Raw genomic sequence first — 21,992 nt, 5'->3', positions numbered from 1 at the left:
TTCACTAGATATAAGGTCATTATGTTAAATTGCACTGTACTTTCCTAACTATTGACGTTTTTAAAGATATAAGCTCATCCCGATGTTTCACTCATCAAGAGCTTTCATTTGAGTACCCACATGCATTTTAATATATTTTTCATATATACATATATATAATATATTTATAAATATATGAAAAATTGATGTGGGTACTCAAATGAAAGGTATCGATAAGTGTAATGTCATGTCGAGCTTATATCTTCAAAAATGTCAATAGTTTTCAAGATACAATGTCATTTCTTAATTATGTATCTAGAAAGTATGTATTTTCAAATGCAGACTAAATACTTATCATAATAAATTTACTATCAGTGAGAATGATATGAAATCTTTAAAAGGCACAAATTCAAGTCAAGACCTTTGCAATGACACTAAATTTAACTGAAAAACCCGATTTTATCATATGATTCTCCTGGAACTTTTCTCCTGGAAAATTTTTCTTATTCTCTTAATAATATAGATAACAAATAAATCATTATAGAGAAAATTTATTAAAGAATGCTAAATTTAGAAATTAAAAACAATATTGATACAATTTTTTTTTAATACTAAAATTAATTTGTTATTATTTATTGTTAATTTTTAAAATCTTTAAATACGCCGCGTGTTTATTTTATTAACAACATAAGTAAAATCCTTCTTGGAGTGAATTTCACTCCAGAGAAATTTGATCAATGAAAAATGATCCCCTCCTCTCCGCAAATTCTCAATGTATAATAACATAATTTAAAATAAATATTTAAAGGCATTGTCAAGTGAGTGATGATGTAATTTATTCAGTCGATTAAGCACAACATCTTGGCACATTTCTCTTGGGCATGATTCATTAATTTTCCATTTAGTCAATTGACGTGAACCAGCTAGCAGCTGCCGGGGGTTGAGGTGTCCTCCGATTAATGGTTAGTCGATGCAATTTAGAGGCAGTCTACCTCTAAGACGGTCTTTGAATCGCATCACAAAATCGAAGTGAAGCTTCAAAGTTACCCACAAGGGACTAGTGCTTCCTATCATCATATACTCGTACACATATACATAAATATATATATATATATATATATATATATATATATATGTTATATATATATATATATATATATATATATATATATATCTATATATATATATATATATATATATATATATATATATACATATATATATATATAAATATATATATATATAAATATATATATATATAAATATATATATATATATATATATATATATATATATATATAAATATATATATATATATATAAATATATATATATATATATATATATAAATATATAAATATATATATATATATAAATATATATATATATATATATATATATATATATATATATATATATATATATATATATATATATATATGATCCCTTTATTCTGACAGTCACCTTTACTACCTTCCGCTGCTCTTCTCCACACAGTCCGCGACTGTGATTTACGGTCGAGCAGCTCGCGAACCTCTAGACATAGCGCTCTGTCCATTAAATCAACGTATGTCGGCTGAATTAGAAAGAGAGAGAGCGAGAGAGAGAGAGAGAGAGAGAGGAACCCAAAGAGACTAGTCAGAGACCAAGAGAGCGGAACTCATTGCGCCTCGGAGCCATTGTCCCTAGAATAATGTTTGCGTAAATTCGAAAACACGTGATGTTTGTCTGATGCATGGTTGTACCGCTGGAGAATTGCCGACTGTACTGACGGAAAAAAATGAACCTATAAGAACCATCTACGATTTATAAGCTCTGCAGTGCTTTCTGTTTGTAATTTATTTTATTTAATTACTTGGTACTGATGTGGATTAAAAGTTTTCTAGGAATTTTCGACAAGAATTTCATTACTCAGTCAGTCGAGTTATTTTACCTTTTGCTGCTTATTATTTACTGAATTTATATATTTTGAACAATAATTATAATAATAATGGAGAGAAAGGAAAACATTTATAAAAATAAAGAGTTTTTCAGAAGTTAAGTTTTTTTTTCATTTTTATAGTAAATAATAATTTTCAATTATTGTCAAAAATGTTTATTTTTCGGCGGCAAAATGGGGCATACATCGCATAATTGAAAAATTTTACTTCTTAAAAATAGAATAAAGTTAAAATAAATAACATACTTTATTCAGAATTCTACTAAAAATCTAAGACAGATGAACAAATCATACTTCTTTTAAAAATGAAGGGAGCAAAATCAATTATTAAATTTTTCAATTATTTTTGACGGGTTATTTAAGTGAAAAATGGTCGTAACAAGATCCAAAAAAGCGTTTTGAACCTCCAAGATTCTAGTTTTTCCGTTTTTCGATTAGAAATTATTAAAGATTTCGATTTTCACGCAGTTCTACACAGTAAAAAATTTTGCGTCATTGCGTCAAAAAACTTAGTGTTTAAAATTTCTGTGTTAAATATTTAACAATTATATGTGTAAATTTAACATTTATTGTGTTAAATCAACACCGAAAAGTGTTAAATATTAAACATAAAAATTTTTAACACAAAATTTTTTGACGCAATGACGCAAAATTTTGTACTGTGTACACTGATAGAAGGATTTGTTTATAGTTAAGAATATTTGTTAATATTTAACAAATAATTTATTAGAGACCACTTTTTAGTTCTTAATAAATATTTCTTAGTATTTAAAAAAATTTATTAATATTTAATAAATGAATATCAGATTTATTGAATACAAACAAATCATTCTAAATATTAAGAAATATTTGTTTAATATTAAAAACTGGTCTCTAATGAATGATTTGTTAACTATTAACAAATATTTTTTGGTACAAATAAATCCTTCTATCAGTGTAGGGATAGGATGAGAAAAAAATTTTGTAAATTTTTGAATGGTTTTTTTTTTAAGTCCAAGGGCTCAGAAAAATTTTTTTAAGCTTAACAATCACCTCGGCTTGATATTCTATTTATTGAAATTCAATTTCTTTTTTATAATTTTTCGTGGTAATGTTTGGTTTCAAATGAAAAAGATTTTTTTTTGTTCTTAGAACTAAGAAGATATTTCTTACTTTAAATAATATTTTTTTGAACATTTTTAAAGATTTTAGAAGAAAAAAAAATTTCTTGCCAAAATTTTGGAGAATTCTATTTTAGCCTCGCTTGATCTAATAAAAAAAATTAGGAAAACGGTTGACCCTGAAGGCCATCCCTGCAACTTCCCGCTAATTCCATACCTGGATGCTTAAAATTGCACTTATGCCGTTTTTGAGCGTTCTTCGAGCTCAAAAATACAGTTTATGTATTGTCTTGAGCTCTCCGAGCTCAAATAGATAACATTTCTAAGCTTTTGAGCTCTTCGAGCTTAGAAGTCTAATAAAAGTTTGATAAAACACTATTTTTTGAGTTTTCAAACCGCAATAACTTTTGAATGAATGAACCGATTTTTACGCGGTTGGCGGCATTCGACGCAGTTTTTTAAGCCTTTTAAAAATCTTTAAGTTTAAATTGATCAAACTAGAAATTTTGGAGTAATTCCGAAAAAACACTTTTTTGGGTTTTCTTTCCTGCACGATATCTCTCGAATGAATCAACCGATTTTGACCAATCAACAGATTAGTGGCGATCGACGTGGTTTTTCAAGATTAAGAGCTGATTAGTTTTTGGAGTTGATCGATAAAGCCGTTCGAAAGTTATTCCAAAAAAACCACTTTTGAAAAAATTTTTTTCTGATTTCTCGAAATCTATCGGTCCGAATTGGTCCAAATTTCATCCAAAATCTAAGTTTGGACAAGACCTTTCGAATGGCGCTAACCATGATCGAATCGGTCAAGCCATTCAAAAGTTATGAGAGGTTTACATACTTACATACACACACACACACACACACACACATACATACAGACATAGTGACACCCTCGCGGGGATAGTCAGGGAAGCTTCCTATGACCTTCAAACGTCAAGATCTGATGAAAACTCGATTTTTGTAAAACGGGGTAAAACCAATAACTTCCCGATTTTTGAAAATCTGAGATTTTCTTAGCGGGAAGTTAAAAATGGATAGTAATTTTATAAAAAAATAAATACTTAATACAGTAAAATTTAAAAGATGTAAAGAAGTTGAAAATAGAATTTCGTAAATAATTAAATAAAGCACACTTAAGATTCCAGTGTAAACATTGACGGTATTAAAGGATAATGGATATTTCAACCACTAACGTTATTAACAATTAATCCTTAAGAGATTACGTTTATGTGTGAGAATAATCTTTCGAGGTATGTCGAGCTTAAAGTAGAATAAATCTACTCGCCTATAAGCACTGTTAAGTAATCTTGTGTGAATATTAGATTTCGTAAATGTACCGTAAGTAAAATAGCAGGGATTGCGTGCGGTGTCATTGAGAAATTTCGTTCGAGGTTTCTGTAAAGTCACTATACTAGTTTAACGGTATCAACTGTGGTAGCAATGAGACTATTCCTTGCATCTAGAGAGAAGACTAAACGATGTCTATCTCACCATTCTGGTTCACTTGCAAGGCATTGTTGTTTGATGTCGTTGGATTACCGGGACACACAAGGCTGGTTACACACCTAGTTATATACTAGTCTACTACTAGAGCAATCGCAGTCAACTCCTCTGGTTACAGAGACTGAAAATTCGCTACGCTCCTCAACTAATTGTGGAAATCCATTTCAATCGGACAGTCGTTAATTGTCAAAGTTTGTTTTAGTCATTGTTTGGTTTCTTTTCTTTTTTTTAACAGGTTTTTTTTCTTGCGATTGGAAAAAATGGTTAACTTTGACGACAATTATTGAAATTTTACACTGAAAAAAATAATCTGGTTTAAATAAATAATTTTTTTTTTTTCATTTCAGTCTTGTTTCTAAATAATTACAATTCTTAATTGAAGAAAATGTTACACTTAGATGAATAAACTATGACTCTTCGATGAAGATTGACAAAAGTCTCCATTCAAGTATTTATTCCTTTGATCGAGTATTTTATTGTTTTCAAACAAGGTAAATATAAAATGGATATTTGACTCAAGTATTTTTTTCTCTTAGTTTGAAGTCGGTAAAATTGATTCTAGACAATATCGACTTATTTTAAGAACACCATATTTTTTAAATCGGGTTATTATATTACTTGTTTTGAAAATATATCTGTAAATTTTTTTATTATATAGCGAATTTCTGCAAAACTTATATAAAATTATAAGAATAAAATTATACTAGCAACCTTGCAGCCACTATGTGACTGCCGGGACTTGTGAACCATAAATAAATAAAATTTTGCTTTATTAAATAATGACTTTTGTTACATTGCACTATATTTTTTTAATTATTGATATTTTTAAAGATATAAGCTCATCCTGATGTTACATTTATCAAGAGCTTTCATTTGAGTACCCACATGCATTTTCATATATTTTTCATATATACATATATATAATATATATAAATATATGAAAAAATTGATGTGGGTACTCAAATGAAAGGTCTTGATGAGAGTAATTTCGGAGTGAGCTTATATCTTTAAAAATGTTAATAGTTCTCAAGATACAAGGTCGTTTCTCAATTATGTTAAATTGTACTTTCTTAACTATTGATATTTTTAAAGATATAAGCTCATCCCGATGTTACACTCATTAAGAGCTTTCATTTGAGTACCCACATGCATTTTGATATATTTTTCATATATACATATATATAATATATATAAATATATGAAAAAATGATGAGGGTACTCAAATGAAAGGTTTCGATAAGTGTAACATCAAGATGAGCTTATATCTTTAAAAATGTTAATATTTCACTAGATAAAAGATCATTTTTTAATTATGTATCTAGAGATAGAGCATTTTCGAATCCAGCCTAAATAATCATCATAAACTGACTATTAGTGAGAATGACATAAAATCTTGAAAAGGCACAAATTCAAGTCAAGACCTTTGCAATGACACTCAATTTCACTAAAAAAACCGATTTTATCATGAGACTATCCTGATGACAAAATTTTTCTTATTCTCTTAATAATGTAGATTATATAAATTTTTTTATTCATAAAAATTTAGAGATTAAATGCAGTAAAAATTTTTCTATGATGAAATCAGGATCAATTTATGTTATAAAGAATTTTTCGATTCTAGAAACCAGTTATTGTTTAGTAATATTTAATATTTTATGACTAAATTATCAACGACAGACATTTTTAGATTATTTAATAAATAAAAATATTCAATTAAATTAATATAGATTTAAAATTTGTTTTTTTTAAGCAAGAATTTAGAAACCAAGAAAAAAAATTCTTGAATCAATAAAATCAGCTGTCTTACGAATTTTCTTAGCTCAAAAATATTTTTCTTGAATCAAATTTTTTTTGTATGGAAATAAAACTCCTCAGTATACTATATAATTTAATAATTGTAAAATAATAAAGAAACAAACGATTTATTTGAGCAATAAAAACAATTGTAGCTAAAAAAATGACGAAACAACTCAAGTGAGTTTAATATAAGTTTTATCAAAGTTATTTCCTAACAGTATGATAAAATAATTTAAAGCGAGTTTAAAAAAAAGAATAGATTAAAAAAGAAAATACAAAGAAATATAAATAAAAAAATCGGGATTTACTCGGTATGGCACAAAAATAATTCTACTGAAAAACGCCTGAGGTGTTCTCCCCAGTGCTGACTTTGTATAACGATTAACTTTTAAGTCCCGCCGTGAAAGCGAGAAATTAAATGTTCAAACTCTTGAATTGGTCTCTCGATTTTGTTTCAAGACTCAGCAGGTGGGGTCACAAAGCTCTATTTTAATGCTGTTCACTCGCTATTGGTATTACCAGTCTAAACTAACAAAAGTCACCGTAAAATTCGACGCTGAAACGAGGTTGTCCAATCGACGGCTTCTATAAACAAGCTTCTTAATCAAAGGAACAGAGCATTAAACTTTATTTCATTTTATTATAAGTATACTTCGCTTTAGTGATACAGAACACTCAAGATTTATATAAAATAAAATAATCGTTTAATTTGATTAAAAGAAATCAAATAATGCTATGACGGTGTTTTATAATTAAAAAAAAAAAAAAATAATAAGTCATCACTTGTGTTTTAATCGAATTAAGAAATAATATTGAACTTACAATTTGACTCGACTCTTCAATTTTATCCTTAATTAAAAGATTTAATTGAATGAAAGATGCAATTAAATTATAATCTAGAATATATATCGAGAAACTTATCAATTTACATGCTTGCTAATTGAATTATTTTATAAAAAAATGAAAAATTATTAATTACAGACTTTGATTTTTTACTTCAATTTATAACTTGTGAAGTTTTTTATTTATAAATTTATTGACAGTTCTTTTATGTTTTTAATTGGATTTTTTATTTTATCAAACATGTAGATAGATGGGTAGATAATAAATTTTATTGTTCCTAGAGCCTAAGCTCCCTCAGGACCATCAGCAATAATAATACATTGATTTACATTTTTACGTATTATAGTAAAACTAAGTACAAATTAATTATTAATTAATGAAACGTTCACATCCAGGTTTTTAGTGATAGACAGAAAGATCTTATAATTATAAAATATAATTTAATTTAATATCAATTTAAAGCAATAATTCAGAGTGATAATTAAAATAATTACAAATAAATCTAAGACGCATAGGTATTCAAAAATTCCAATTGCCCTAGTAGAAATGAAATCAAGTTTTTAGCCAGTAACTGGCCAGTTTTACTAGACTTAAACCAGTAACTGGCCAGTGTAATATCCAGTTTCTGTCTAGTAACTGGCCAGTTTTACTAGAGATCTAACAAAACATTATGGCGGCTTTAGTGAAACTGTCAGTTTCGAATTCTGAGGTTATTAGGCGTTATTAAAATTGTCAAATAAATTCAAAATAATGTTTAATAAACGATATGATATAAAAAAGTTTCATTTATGTGTACATTATAAAATAGATAACATCATTAGTCTGATAGACTAATAATAAATCTAACAATAGAATAAGAAAATAATTATTTTGAATTGGAGATTTGTTTTTAATGCCCACAGTCGCAATTTATATATTGTGTCATTTTTTTTCACTGCATCCATTTTGAAATATATACTGGAAATTATTTACACGTTAATAAACACTAATTTTGATTGATTTATACTGTTTTTTAATAATAATAATTACAATAATGATGCGTACAGGTTAACAAAAAAAATAAACAAACATACACACACTAGTAAAGATACACTGTCGGTGTAACTAATGTTTATGACTTAGTTGTAGGTGGCGCGATTTCAAGTTTTTACTCGATATCACTGGCCAGTTACTGGTTTATATCCAGTGAAAACTCGATTATTTCTACTAGGGTGAAATTGAAAGTGAAAATCGAATTTAAATATAATTTAATTTAATTCAAATTTAAGTATCACATTCAAAGAAATGATTGAAGCAAGCATTTTTAAATTCAACCAAATTATCCACAGCCACAGTCTCAGCTGGCAGAGCATTCCAAATTCGTATGCCATTAACTAAAAATGAATTGTCATACATGACACAATTCGCCTGTGGTAGGCGGAGATAGTCCTCTCTGACATCACCTCTACGCAATGCCACCGGTAAAAAATTTAATTTTGAGCCAAATAGCTGTCGATAATTTAGTCGAATCTATATATATATATATATATAGGAGACTTTCTATAGATATAGATAGTCACTCATCACGATATCTCTGGAACTATAAGACCTAGAGACTTGAAATTTGGCAGGAATATTCCTTTTGCCAAGTAGAGGTCAGCTAAGAACGGATTTCACGAAATTCCACCCACAAGGGGGGTTGCGGGGGTGTTCACGAAAAAAAATTCATATTTTTCAATTATGGCTTTTAATAGTTCAAAACTTGGTCAGAATGTTTCAAATTACATTTAGAAATTTTTTAAAAACGAATTCTGTGACATTCCACCCCCCTGGCGTGCCCGTGCGTGGGCGTCAAATTAAGAAAAAATTCGTAAATTTCAATCTATAGCTATTAATACTTTGAAACATGGCCAGAATGCTTTTTGGCGTTTTTGAGCTGTTAAGAATAAATTTCATTAAATTCTACCCCCACATGTCCGTGCGTGGGCGTAAAATTAAAAGAAATTGTACCTTTTAATCTATAGCAGCTAAAGGATTGAAACTTGGCCAGATTGATTTTTTTGGAGTTTTTGAGCTGTAAAGAATGAATTTTATGAAATGCCACCCTCACAAATCCTTGCGTGGGCGTTAATTAAAAAATTATAAAATTCAATTCCTAAAGGATAATAAGAAGGCATTAAATATAAAAAAAATTAAAAATTTTTATATAAGGTAAAAGCCCTAATAGATGATCATGTACCATTATATGATCACTCTATGTATTTGTATACCTATATTTGTGAATATCTATAGATATACAAATACACGTATATTGTACGCCACGCGAAGCGGGTGGGTAACGGCTAGTTTCTTTATAAAACAAACAGGCAATGAAATAGTGTCGTCTTGCTCCAAGCTTTAGCCAACCTAATTTTTTGAAGTAAGGAGTTACATGTTCGTACTTCAGAATTTTGTAGATAAATCTAATACATGAATTCAACTTCCTCTGTAACTTTAATTGCAATTTATTCGAAATATTCGTAAACGCCGCGCAACAATAGTTAAAGATTGGAGTTATTAATGTAGTTACAAGTTTAATACGCAGACGTTCATTGAATATTTCATTATTTATTTTTAATTGTGCTAGAATACTCATTGCACGGTTACAAACACTTGTTACTTGACTCTCTCATGAGAGAGTATTGTCTATTATCACTCCAAGATATTTTATAGTGCTACTATAAGGAATAACACAACCCTCTACATCAATTTTGTTGGCCAATTGACACTCATTACTACTGACCTTTACTCTACTTCCACAAATAATTGCACTTGTCTTTTTAGGATTCAATTTTAGACAATTGATTTTACACCAATTAATAATTTTTATTATCTCACTGTTAAGTTTGGCTACACACTCATTGATCTGCGAAAGATGGCAAGAAAGATATATCAATAAATCGTCTGCATAAAAAAGATGTAATGACAAAAATAAACAGAACAAGAAATATATTAATTTTATAATTATTAATTATATTTGACGGTAGAAAATTTAATAAATATTTAATTATACTTATCGATGAATGTATTTATAATTATTATTAATATTATAGAAGTTAATTTAGCAGGTGAATAATTACTTGTATTTTTTTAATTACATCAATTTGTAATATGAATGGTAAAAATAAATATAAAAGTAACATTTTTAATTTGATTTTAATATTTCACGGTTGAATAGTGCGGAGATTGTTAATTAAAATTAAGTTGGGTAAAAATTTCAGGTTAAAAACAATTTTTTTTTAATTCAGGATGCTTAAAAATTATTTTTAACATTTAATTGTATGTAATCGATTCAATGCTATGAAGAATAACTAAAATTTTAATAAATATCTGAAAGCAGTATGGATTTTTAATAATAATTAAGTGATTGCACGAGAATAGAATCTACTAAAATTATAAATTATGAAACGATAAAATAAGTAATGGTGATAGTATTATAGCACGTGACGTATAATGCCGTTGTACGAAATCTAATTTTCTGTAGATAAAGAGAGCGATATAGTGATAGCGCGAGGTTAGAGACGATTATTGATACTCCCCGAGCTGGAGCGTTAATTATCAACGGACGTAGTGAAAATTAGCGCTGCGGCAAAACTTAATTTTCGTGTTGCGGGATTATCATTTTATTATTCAAAATAGCTTTAATTCACTGGCATTCAACCTTCAACAATGCGATCTAGAATCATTCGAACGAAATATTTTTCGATTATTTATATTTACGCTCTTCTTTCATTCTCATTTAATTATTAATCTATTTTGATAGTTAATCTCCCGCTTATATTAATAACAGTAACAAATTAATAGAGTTCAATTGATTCATTTATAAACCCCTTCTCTTTTTATTTCTATATTATATATGAGTCAAGTTAATGCTCATGAAAATAATTTAACTGTTTGATGTTTTATCATTATTGACTGTTGTTCAAAAAAATCCGGTAAATATATGAATTATAGTCATTATATATACAAGAGCGTACACGGGAAAGAATTTCTGGGAAAATTTACGATACAACTATTGTAAAGCTGGACTATACTTTTATTACTATTAATTGTCAAATATTTTAGAAGAAAAAATACTATTTATTCATGAAATAGTATATTACACACCTAGGGAAGTAAAGTAAGAAATGTCTCAGATCACATGTAATTGTTGGCCGAGGCGAAGCCGAGGTCAACAAACATGTGATCTGAGGCTTTCTTATTTACTTCCCGAGGAGTGTATACTATTTTTTTGCTCGACGAAGGCGGAAAGCGGCAACTTAGTTTAGCGCAGCGGGACGAAAGTTGCCACTTTCCGCCCGGAGGGCAAAAAAAATACGTTATTACTATTGTAAAAAGTAAGAGATGAAAATTTCCAGTGCTGCCTCTGTATCTTTCCAATAGAACTATAGCAAATTTTACAATAGTTGAATTGGAATCTTTCTCAATTAGTGTGAGTGATGGCCGTGCACAGCGCTAGACTCCGAGTTTATGTAAATGTTAAAGGATATAGGCCTTACTTTACCTCGGATAGCGTAGAGGGAGAGTCTCTGGCTGCCAACACAGAGTACTAGGTTCGATTCCCAGATAGCACGAAAATGTCGGTTTCTTTTTTCGATTACTGTATAGGTACCAATTAGTCCAACCTTCTATCTCTCTCCCTCCCTAATATTTTTTTTAAAAAAACCAACTTTGAATTTTTACAGTAGTTGAATTGTAAAGTTCACAACCACATATTGTATAATTTGCTCTATAGTATTCGACTTTTTAAGACTCTTGCTAGTCTTATTTGTTGGATAAAATTTACAATAGTAGATCGTAAAAATTACTAAATGAGAAGTATAGTCCACCTTTACTATTTTATTTAGTAAAAATTACAATAGTAAAATAGTAAAAACTCCTTCAATTTTTTTTTCCGTGTATCTAAAAAACCAAATAATTTTTTTTTCAAATCATTATTAAGTTTTGTTACAGATAAAATATTTTTAAAGTTTAAATTTTATGTATTGTCATTAAAACAACTCACCGGCTAGTGCGACACATATTTTTGTACGCAGAAAAAAAAAATTAACTTGAATCAAGTGAAAAATTCTTGAATCAAGAAAATACTTTTGAAAAGTTTAATTGCTTTGAATCAAGACGAAAAATTATTTAATCAAATTAAATTTATTTAAACCAAGAAAAATTTCTTAGCTTAAAAATTTTTCTACTCAAATCAAGAAGATGAAGTTCTTCAAAATTATTTACTTGATTTAAATAAATTTTTTTTCTGTGTAGAAAATTTCTCACTATAAAAAACGTCTCTCAAAATTTTTCGATAAATTAATTTTTGCAAAAGTTATTTTAGCTTTAAATTAGACATATTTCAAATTGGAAGTTTTTTTTTTTATTTTCAGCGAAATTTTTATTATTACAGTAAAAATTTGTGATCTAATTTAAAGAACGTCTAATTTTAAATTATAAAAAAAATTATTAAAGTCAGAATTGGATATTTTAAAAAAAAAAGTGACAAATTTTTTTATAAATAATAATAATTTTGATAAAAATAAAATGAAAACTGCGAATTTGGGAAATATTTGACTTTAATTTTGAAAAACTTTTGAAAAAGTAAATTTATGGATAAATAATACAATAATTCTTTTATAAAGTGTTAAATTTTCTACGAAACTGAGATAAAAGACCCAGTTATTGACACTTGTAATTTTATTTTAATTAAAAAAATTAAATCAACTCTAATAAATTAATAATTATAATTTATGAATTATAAATTTTAAGAAAATTGGTTTTTTAAGAACATTATTCATTTTTTTTAATTAGAATAAAATTGCAAGTGTCAAACATCTAGGCCAGTGTCAATAACTGGGTCTTTTACCTTACTTGAAATAAAAATTAAAAATTTCTTTGATCTAAAGGTCTTAAAGATTAGAAATAATATATCCATTATTGAAATTAATGATTTAATAAATTGAATAAGCACCAAAATCAAAGAAAGTGTCAGTAATCGGGCCCCCGCCACTAATGGGGTCTTTTACCCTATTTGTCGCGCTTGTCGGTAAGTTATTTGTTTAACGAGATGTAAAATTCTAGTTTAAAAATATTTTTTTTTTCAGTTTTTTCGATACACCCTGACATATATTTATTCATTTTTAACCTACAAAATCTAAATACCCTTTTCTATCGTCTGTCTTTTGCCTACTATTCAGTACCCGTTAATTAGCGTAAACTCATGTCAGTCGTGATCAAAAGACCAGCATAGGATAGAGCAGCGCTGATGATTACTAGGCGTATGCTTCTTTTAAAAAGGTTTGCTCTCACTCATTGCTGTTTACTCCCAGATCTTCCATCAAATAATAAAAAAAATCATAAATACTACTTTAAATAAAAAAACTAACGTTAAAAAGTAAAACGAGAACAAGTCGAAGCTTTTACGCTAATTAACTGTTTCTAAACTACTTACCTGATTAGTGATGAAAAAATCAATACTTTTGGGTTATTTAATGGAGAATAATTAACTATACAGAATGTTTTATTATTTTACTTACTTTTACTTAAGCTTACAGCAGTAATTATTCAATGAAATACTTAAAATAATTCTTTGTAAATTTGTTGCATTCTTAAGATTATTAATTAACTTTCCTTTGACATTGTTACTGAGAGAATTGTGTTTTACATTAACGGTAAGACTACTCTTTAATTACATTACGAAAGGTGCTCGTTTATTAACTTAATTACCTTTGTTATTATGTAAACAAGTTGAAAAAAAATCATCAAACTTTTATTTGTTTTCAGAGTTTTAATTTTCAAGTTTTTTTATTCCGCACTAAAATATTGACCTCAATTTTTTTTATCAAATATTTTTAGTAAAAGCTATTACTTCCTAATGTTTAATATTAATAGAAATTTTCTCAATTTTAGAATTGTAAAATTTACCATAATAAAATTATTTAAAAAAACAAAGTAACAAAATCGAAATTTTAAAAGCGAAAAAAAAAGTTTCCTCAACCCTCCAATCGTACATTCTTGTTAACTTATTAACGACCCAATTGTTCTCTAAGCTCCACTACAACCCTGCTTTTCAAGTTAGGGCGCCAGATTCACTTATTGTGTTGTTAAAAATTAATGAATTTTTTTTCTGCTCAACAGGTGAATCGTGAGTCTGCATTTTGATCGATGAAATTTCTGGCGCCATTGGTAAGTCAATAGCAACTTTTAGTTTTAATTAATTTAGTGTGAAACTTAAATAAAAAAAAATCCAATAGACAAAGTAAAAAAATTTTCTGATAAAAATTTTTTCGTGCTAAAAACCTCCGATAGGTGGCGAATGATCGCTGAGGCGTCTCTTTACAAGAGAGTTGAATTTTTTAGAATTTATTTTGTAAAATAAAAAACCTTTTTTCACTTAATTAATCAACTAGCAACCTTGCAGTCACTATGTGACTGCCGTGACTTGTGAACTATAAATAAAAAAAATTTTGCTTTATTAAATAATGACTTTTATTAAATTTCACTGTACTTTCTTAAATATTGACGTTTTTAAAGATATAAGCTCATCTCGATGACACACACATCATGAGCTTTCATTTGAGTACTCACATGCATTTTGATATATTTTTCATATATTCATATATATATATAAATATATAAATATATGAAAAATTGATGTGGGTACTCAAATGAAAGGTCTCGATGAGTGTAACATCAAGATGAGCTTATATCATTAAAAATATCAATAGTTCACAAGATACAAGGTCGTTTCTTAATTATGTTAAATTGCACTGTACTTTTTTAATTAATGACATTTTTAAAAATATAAGGTCATCCCGATGATACACTCATCAAGAGCTTTCATTTAAGTACCCACATGCATTTTGATATATTTTTTATATATTCATATATATAATATATATAAATATATGAAAAATTGATGTGGGTACTCAAATGAAAGCTCTCGACGAGTGTAATGTCGTGATGAGCTTATAACTTTAAAAATTTTAATAGTTCACAAGATATAAGGTCATATCTTAATTATGTTAGATTGTACTGTACTTTCTTAACTATTGACGTTTTTAAAAACATAAGCTCATCCCGATGTTATACTCATCAAGAGCTTTCATTTGAGTACCCACATGCATTTTGATATATTTTATATATATTTATAAATATAAATATATAAAATATATGAAAAATTGATGTGGGTACTCAAATGAAAGGTATTGATGAGTGTTACATCGGGATGAGCTTATATCTTCAAAATCGTCAATAGTTCACGAAATACAAAGTCATTTTTTAATTATGTATCTGAAGATAGAGTATTGTTTTAATAATATAGATTATAGAAAAATTTAATGTTTTTTTTTTTATTCTAATACACAGTCTGACATGGTCACATTAGAAAAACTTTTTACGAGTAAAATTAAATATTTATAACATTAAACCTATTTCAATAAATGGCTCTAAGCTTCGCGGAAGTAAAGCTCCAGAACTTGAGTATTCAGAGCGAGTAAATTCGACACTCGATAGCTGATAAGAAATTCTCTAAATCCCTCAGCAGATCAGTATAAACAACGCGAGTACATACGACCGAGTACCGAGTCTCGTGACAATACAAATGCGTTTTCTTACTCCCAAGTCCACACGATTCGCGTCGGTTTAAAGAAAAAGAAAGAGAATAAAAATAGAGACAATACCCATAGTAAGAAGTAAAAAGCTTCCAGCTTACGGTTGTTATTTTTTTATTTATAAGCTCTTGTATTTTTCATTGGTCCCTTGACTGGTAGTCATCGCTCATGTTTTACCCAATACCTGAGCTTGGAATTGAACCGGGTTAAAAGAGTAAAGCTGTGATAAAATGACAAGGATTGACACAGTCGCAAAATGGAAAGGTTGACATGAGGATGAGTTGGAGAAGAAAGAGAGACACTGAATTCTGAGATATAAGGGAGTTTTATAGCGAGTATATATATATATATATATGGACAGCTAAGTGAAATTCGGTCCTATCACTTTTCTCGTAAGTACACCCGTCATACATTTTCACCGGCTCATGTTTCTCTAAAAGACCGTGAAACGTCTACGGGACGTCTGCATTAGCATTTCGATGTGACCACTCGACTGCTACGTAAAATTCTCTCAACCGAGGAGCATAAACTCTTCCTCTCGGTATAGCACTACTAATAATATAGTACTACTATTCAGTGCTTTATCTATATGTAGCTATATGTAGCTATATATCTTAGTCGACTGTGCTGCCTCAACGCACATTATTCCGCATACCCACACCTCACCAGCTCTCCATCACCACCTATTGTTCTGCTTGTTCCAACCGTTACATTTCAATGAGTTTAGTTTGCTACTGTTACTACTGTTACTACTGTTACTACTGTTACCCCCCCTGTACTTGCTATTATATTGTTACTGTGTCACACTATTTTCCTTCAGTTACTATTTCATTTAAATTATGAGCATTATGCTCGTCTCAATTTTAACACCTCAGATTTGAGGACTAATGTTGGAATTTTGGACTTATGTATTGAGTTTGTAATCTTTGAAAGTAAACACGGAAAAAAAATATTGTTAAAATGACTATCCACACGGAGAAAAAAATATTGTTAGAATAAGGATACGTATCGTTATTCTGACTATACGCCGTATAGTCATTTTTTTTAGAGATATACGCTGTATAGCCAATTCAGCTATACAGCGTATCATCAAAATGACAATCCATATCATTATTTTAGCGTTACATTTAGTTGAATTAAATTCAACTATACAGATCCTCACGTTAACGAAACAATTGCCTGTTTTGACGAAACTACATATATTTACAAGAGCTATTCTCTGCTTGCTTTTAAGTCAAACAAATGAATCCTTAAATCAGAAATCAGGATTGTTATTTTAAGGAAACGTCGTTTGAGGATACGTTGGATAGTCATTTTAACAATATTTTTTTTTTCCGTGCAACGTATCCTCAAATGACGTTTCCTTAAGATAATGATCCGGATTTCTGATTTAAGAATTCATTTGTTGGACTTAAGCATACAGAGAATAGCTCTTCGATACTGCCATTCTAATATGTCGTATCCTACAAAATTTGACAAATTGACTTTTTTTGAAAAATGGAATCACACGTGAAATTCAAACATATACCAATGCACATGAATTTATATGTTGAGTGAAACAGAATATATTTATGTCTCTTCAGTTTTAACGCGGCGTTGCCAAATAAAAATACTACCAAAGCCAAATTACACAAGGCACTGATTTGACACTTGTGGTAACAGTAGTACTTCCTTAAAAGTGCCTTTAATCTTTAGGAAAGTATGAGGGAAGTAACAAAAATAAATTATACTGGAATCAGCAAAATTTCGACTATTTTTTTAATAAAATTAAAAAAAAAATTTCACATGCAGAAATTGAGAAAAATTACAAATTTAATTTTTTCAAAATATTTTCTTATAAATAATTTCGACAAATTATTTGAAGAGATATCTAAAGAAGCTTTCCCTTTTCGGTGATTTCAATGTTATTCGTTGGTTATTTATTACTTTTCTGTCGGTCCCTGCCAACTAAGAAGTGACGAAGGTTTGATAGAACATTGTCACGAACATGACTTACATTTATTTCGAATATTTTAGGAGCAATTATCCTTTAGGATAATGTTTCGTCTAGCAGTAAAAATAATTTGTTAATTTTTAAACATATTTTATTTATAAGAACATTTGTTAACTAAAACTTTTATTATTAGAAAAAACTTTAGCATTAGAAAATAATTTTAGGCCGTTTATGGTCATAAGCCTATTTTCTTTTCTTTAAGCTATTGAATATTCTTTTAAATAGTTTTCTCTTTAGAATTTGCTGTATCTCATTTAAGGCTAAACCTTTCAGCCTAAATTTTTAAATACTATCGTAAATTTAGGGATTGAGTATCCTTGAGTTTATTTTTTATTATCTTTTTTATTGCATCTGACGACGAATATTTTTTCTAATCTGTGAGGAAATTTTTCTGTCAACCATGTGCATAACAGCTGTTTTCTAACTTACTATCTCTACCTTCAAATTATTTCTTTACGCCTACAATTTTCAACTACCAATAATTTTGCACAAATAACGTTACCACACCTATCGACCCTTTCCTCATTTCCTCAAATTGTAACCTCTGACTATATCACTTAAAACAAAATTCTTTAGTCAGTCATCTACTCACAAGACAACTATATCGACAATATATCAACTATTTATCTATCGACAATATATCAACTATCTATCAATCGACCATATATCAACTATCTATTTATTCACAATATATCAACTATCTATCAATCGACAATATATCAATTATCTATCTATCGACAATTTATCAATTATTTATTAATCAATAATTATTTTAAACATATCAAACAGTGTGTAAATTTACATAAATAATTAGTATTTGTCAATAAATCGTTAAGAGTGACAATTACTACTGTGTCTTCAAAAACAACAATTCAATTGAAATATCCTCACTCCAGTAAATTGTAGTTAGGAAATAAACAGATAACTTTCTAAAAAACTTGTGCAAATCATCATTGCTTCTATTTATTTTGTTGAATTATTGAAAGCTTCTTCGATAAAAATATTAGGGAATATATATTGAAAAATTAAACATCCATAAGCTTAAAAACCATATGGAATCTCAAGTTTTTTCAGGCAAGAACACCACAAATTTATTCGAGAAGAAACTTAATTACCATGCATGCCCGGTAAAAACTGATGGAAAATTTTCTAACAAATATTGCGACCCCTTCTTTGTTTCAGAGTAATATTTTTTTTCATTAAAAATAATTGGAAACTCCGCATTAAGTACAAAAACTAATTACGAAATAATTAAAATCGATAAAATAAATTACTCGAACAAATATTCTATCACTCGTTGTATGTTTAATAAAATAATAAAGAATGATAAGTATATATTTATGGTTCACTGATTAATTAAATTACAATAAAATAATGGAATCATCACTGAGGTATAAAATTTATGTAGACACGCTGAAAATCACGTAAGGTAAAAGCCCCAATTATTGACGCTATAAGAGACAAAGTTATGATTTCATTTTTTTTAAGCAATCAAATATAAATATCGATGAATTTTGTTTGTGGTAATGTTTTCAGTAATGTTTTAACTAATCAATTTCTTTTTTTAAAATGATAATCAGTGATATTTACTAATTAATTTTAAATAATTAAATAAATGATCTGGATACACCAATTATTGACGGGTTAAAAAACTGATTGATCTAATTATTGACGTACCGCAACCCCAATTATTGACGCCCCTACTGCACATGCGTCGAATCATTTGGTTATATTGTTATTTATCAAAAACTTGATATAAAGTAATCAATATTATTAAAGTTAATTAATAATAATTTCTATGAATGAATAATTATTATGAAAAATATAACAATTTATTTAAAAACTTATTTAACACTAAAACACGCCGAGTTATTTGACAGTTAAAAGCCTTGAATATAATCGCGTATATAACGTATTTTATACTTAAAAAAAAAAGGCGTCATAGCACTGTCGACTGGCTGTCAATATGGGATTCACCATAAAAATTATGAACTAGTTATTGACTCCCATTATTTAAATATCATAAAGCATACAATTAATTTCGATTATTTAATTTTATAAATATTTCATATATTGTTAATTAAAAAAAAAAAAATAGATCATATAATTACATGAAAAAATTAATTTAAACTCGGCAGTTAAAAAAAATGCTTTTCTAACCAAAGTTGTTAAGAAAATAGACGCTCGTAAGCTGATTTGATGAACTGGTGCTAACTTTATTTTTTTTTTAATAATTAATATTTAATATTTTGAACTGAATGTGATTTTTTTCAATTTTTTAATTAATTAGAATTTAATAAAAATTTATTTGATCGTTATTCTTATTACAGATAATTTAATATATTTAAAAATAATTTAGGGTGTCAATATTTAGACCCCCGTCAATAATTGGGGCTTTTACCTTAACAATGATTTTACTTAATTTAATTTAATATCTTTAATGATTTATCATATTTCAATTTCTTCGGGAAAATCTTCCAAGAAAATTTATTTAAAGAAAAAATTAACGAAGCCGATATATTTCATTACACTAATAGAAGGATTTATTAACTATTAATATTTTAATTTATTTAAAGACAATTATTTAATTTATTAATTCGGATTTAATTTATAATATGGAGGAAAGTACATTTATTAATAGTTAATAAGTATTTATTAATAGTTAACAAATATTTATTAACAGTTAATAAATATTTTGTTGAGTGAATTTGTTTCGTTTGCAATTTCATATAATATCAAGATTGCTTATAAACAAAAATCATCTTTATAAATTATTTGCATTAATTATATTATATAATAATAAAGTTTATTGTAAAATAACAAATTTTATCACAGCTTATAATTATTTTTTATATTTTTAAATATTAAAAAGATTAATTTATTTAGTGAATTTAATTATTATTATGTATTCCAGGGTTATAAAAAGTGTCAAAAGAAAATTGTTATTTTTGATTTTTATTTTAAATAAATATTTTTTAACAGTTAACAAATATTCATTAACCATTAATAAATATTTATTGAATTATGATATTAATAAATCATTTATGAACAGTTAATAAAGCTTATTAAATATAAACAAATCCTTTTATCAGTGTAAACTGATAAAAGGATTTATTAACTATTAATAATTTAATTTATTTGAAGACAATTATTTAATTTATCAAATTTAAATAAAAATTTTTTAACATCCAATAAATATTTCTTTGGGAGGAAAGTACATTTATTAATAGTTAACAAATATTTATTAACAGTTAATAAATATTTTCCTGAGTGAATTTGTTTCGCTTGCAATGTTATATGGTATCAAGATTGTTTGTAAATAAAATTCATCTTTATAAATTATTTGCATTAATTATATTACATAATAATAACGTTTATTGTAAAATACCAAATTTTACCACAGCTTATAATTATTTTTTATATTTTTAAATATTAAAAAGATTAATTTATTTAGTGAATTGAATTATTATCATGTATTCCAGGGTTATAAAAAGTGTCAAAAGAAAATTGCTATTTTTGCTTTTTATTTTAAATAAATATTTATTAACAGTCAATAAATTGTACTTAGTAAATTACTTATTAATTGTTAATAAATATTTTTTAACAGTAAAAAATATTTATTAACATTTATTAAATCGTATTTAATAAATAATTTATTAGTTAATAAATATTTATTAAATCCTATGATGTTAAAAAAATCATTTATTAAAAATTAATAAAGCTTATTAAATATAAACAAATTCTTCAAATTTTATTTTTCAAGAATTGTATAAAGATAAAAAGCATCAATTAACGGATTAAAACACTTGGTTATATAAATGAGAAATAAGATTAAAATAATCGGACAGTAATCTTAATTAATAAATCGATTGGAAATAGGAAACGTGTAACATGTTGCCTGTGAGGGTTGTGGGAAGCAAGGTCAGTTAGACAGAGATTACTTGATAGATAGTGAAGGGTTGTAAATGAGGTTGAGTATGCATCTTTAACACATTACAGGTTGCCTCATTGAATTATCCATTCTCGATCGACTATTAACTGCGCCAGTTATTGCTAGGGCGTGGTCGGTGAGTGGCGCGCGTGGTTCACCTCAACCGAGAATACAGACATACTCTTCTCTTTGTCCGACTATCTCTCGAGTACGAGTTCGTACTTGCACCCCCTGTTCTGCAATACATTACACTACTACTATACATGCACCGTACAGTATTAACGTAC

The 21,992-nt window shown here is 27.5% G+C and overlaps 1 protein-coding gene across 2 annotated transcripts in view; it reads left to right on the top strand.

Annotated features, from left to right (window-relative positions):
• The first annotated feature begins 14,301 nt into the window (after positions 1-14,301).
• LOC123260215 overlaps positions 14,302-21,992 on the top strand; it is a 195,097-nt gene continuing 187,406 nt past the window's right edge. For both annotated transcript variants that reach the window (XM_044721231.1, XM_044721232.1), the window contains exon 1: positions 14,302-14,354. The gene's annotated coding sequence lies outside the window, so the exon portion shown is untranslated. The remainder of the gene's footprint in view (positions 14,355-21,992) is intronic.

Source organism: Cotesia glomerata, linkage group LG2, assembly GCF_020080835.1.
Source record: "Cotesia glomerata isolate CgM1 linkage group LG2, MPM_Cglom_v2.3, whole genome shotgun sequence".
Classification (NCBI taxonomy): domain Eukaryota; kingdom Metazoa; phylum Arthropoda; class Insecta; order Hymenoptera; family Braconidae; genus Cotesia; species Cotesia glomerata.
Note: the sequence above shows the minus strand (reverse complement) of the source record. Positions and strands in the feature narration are given on the sequence as shown.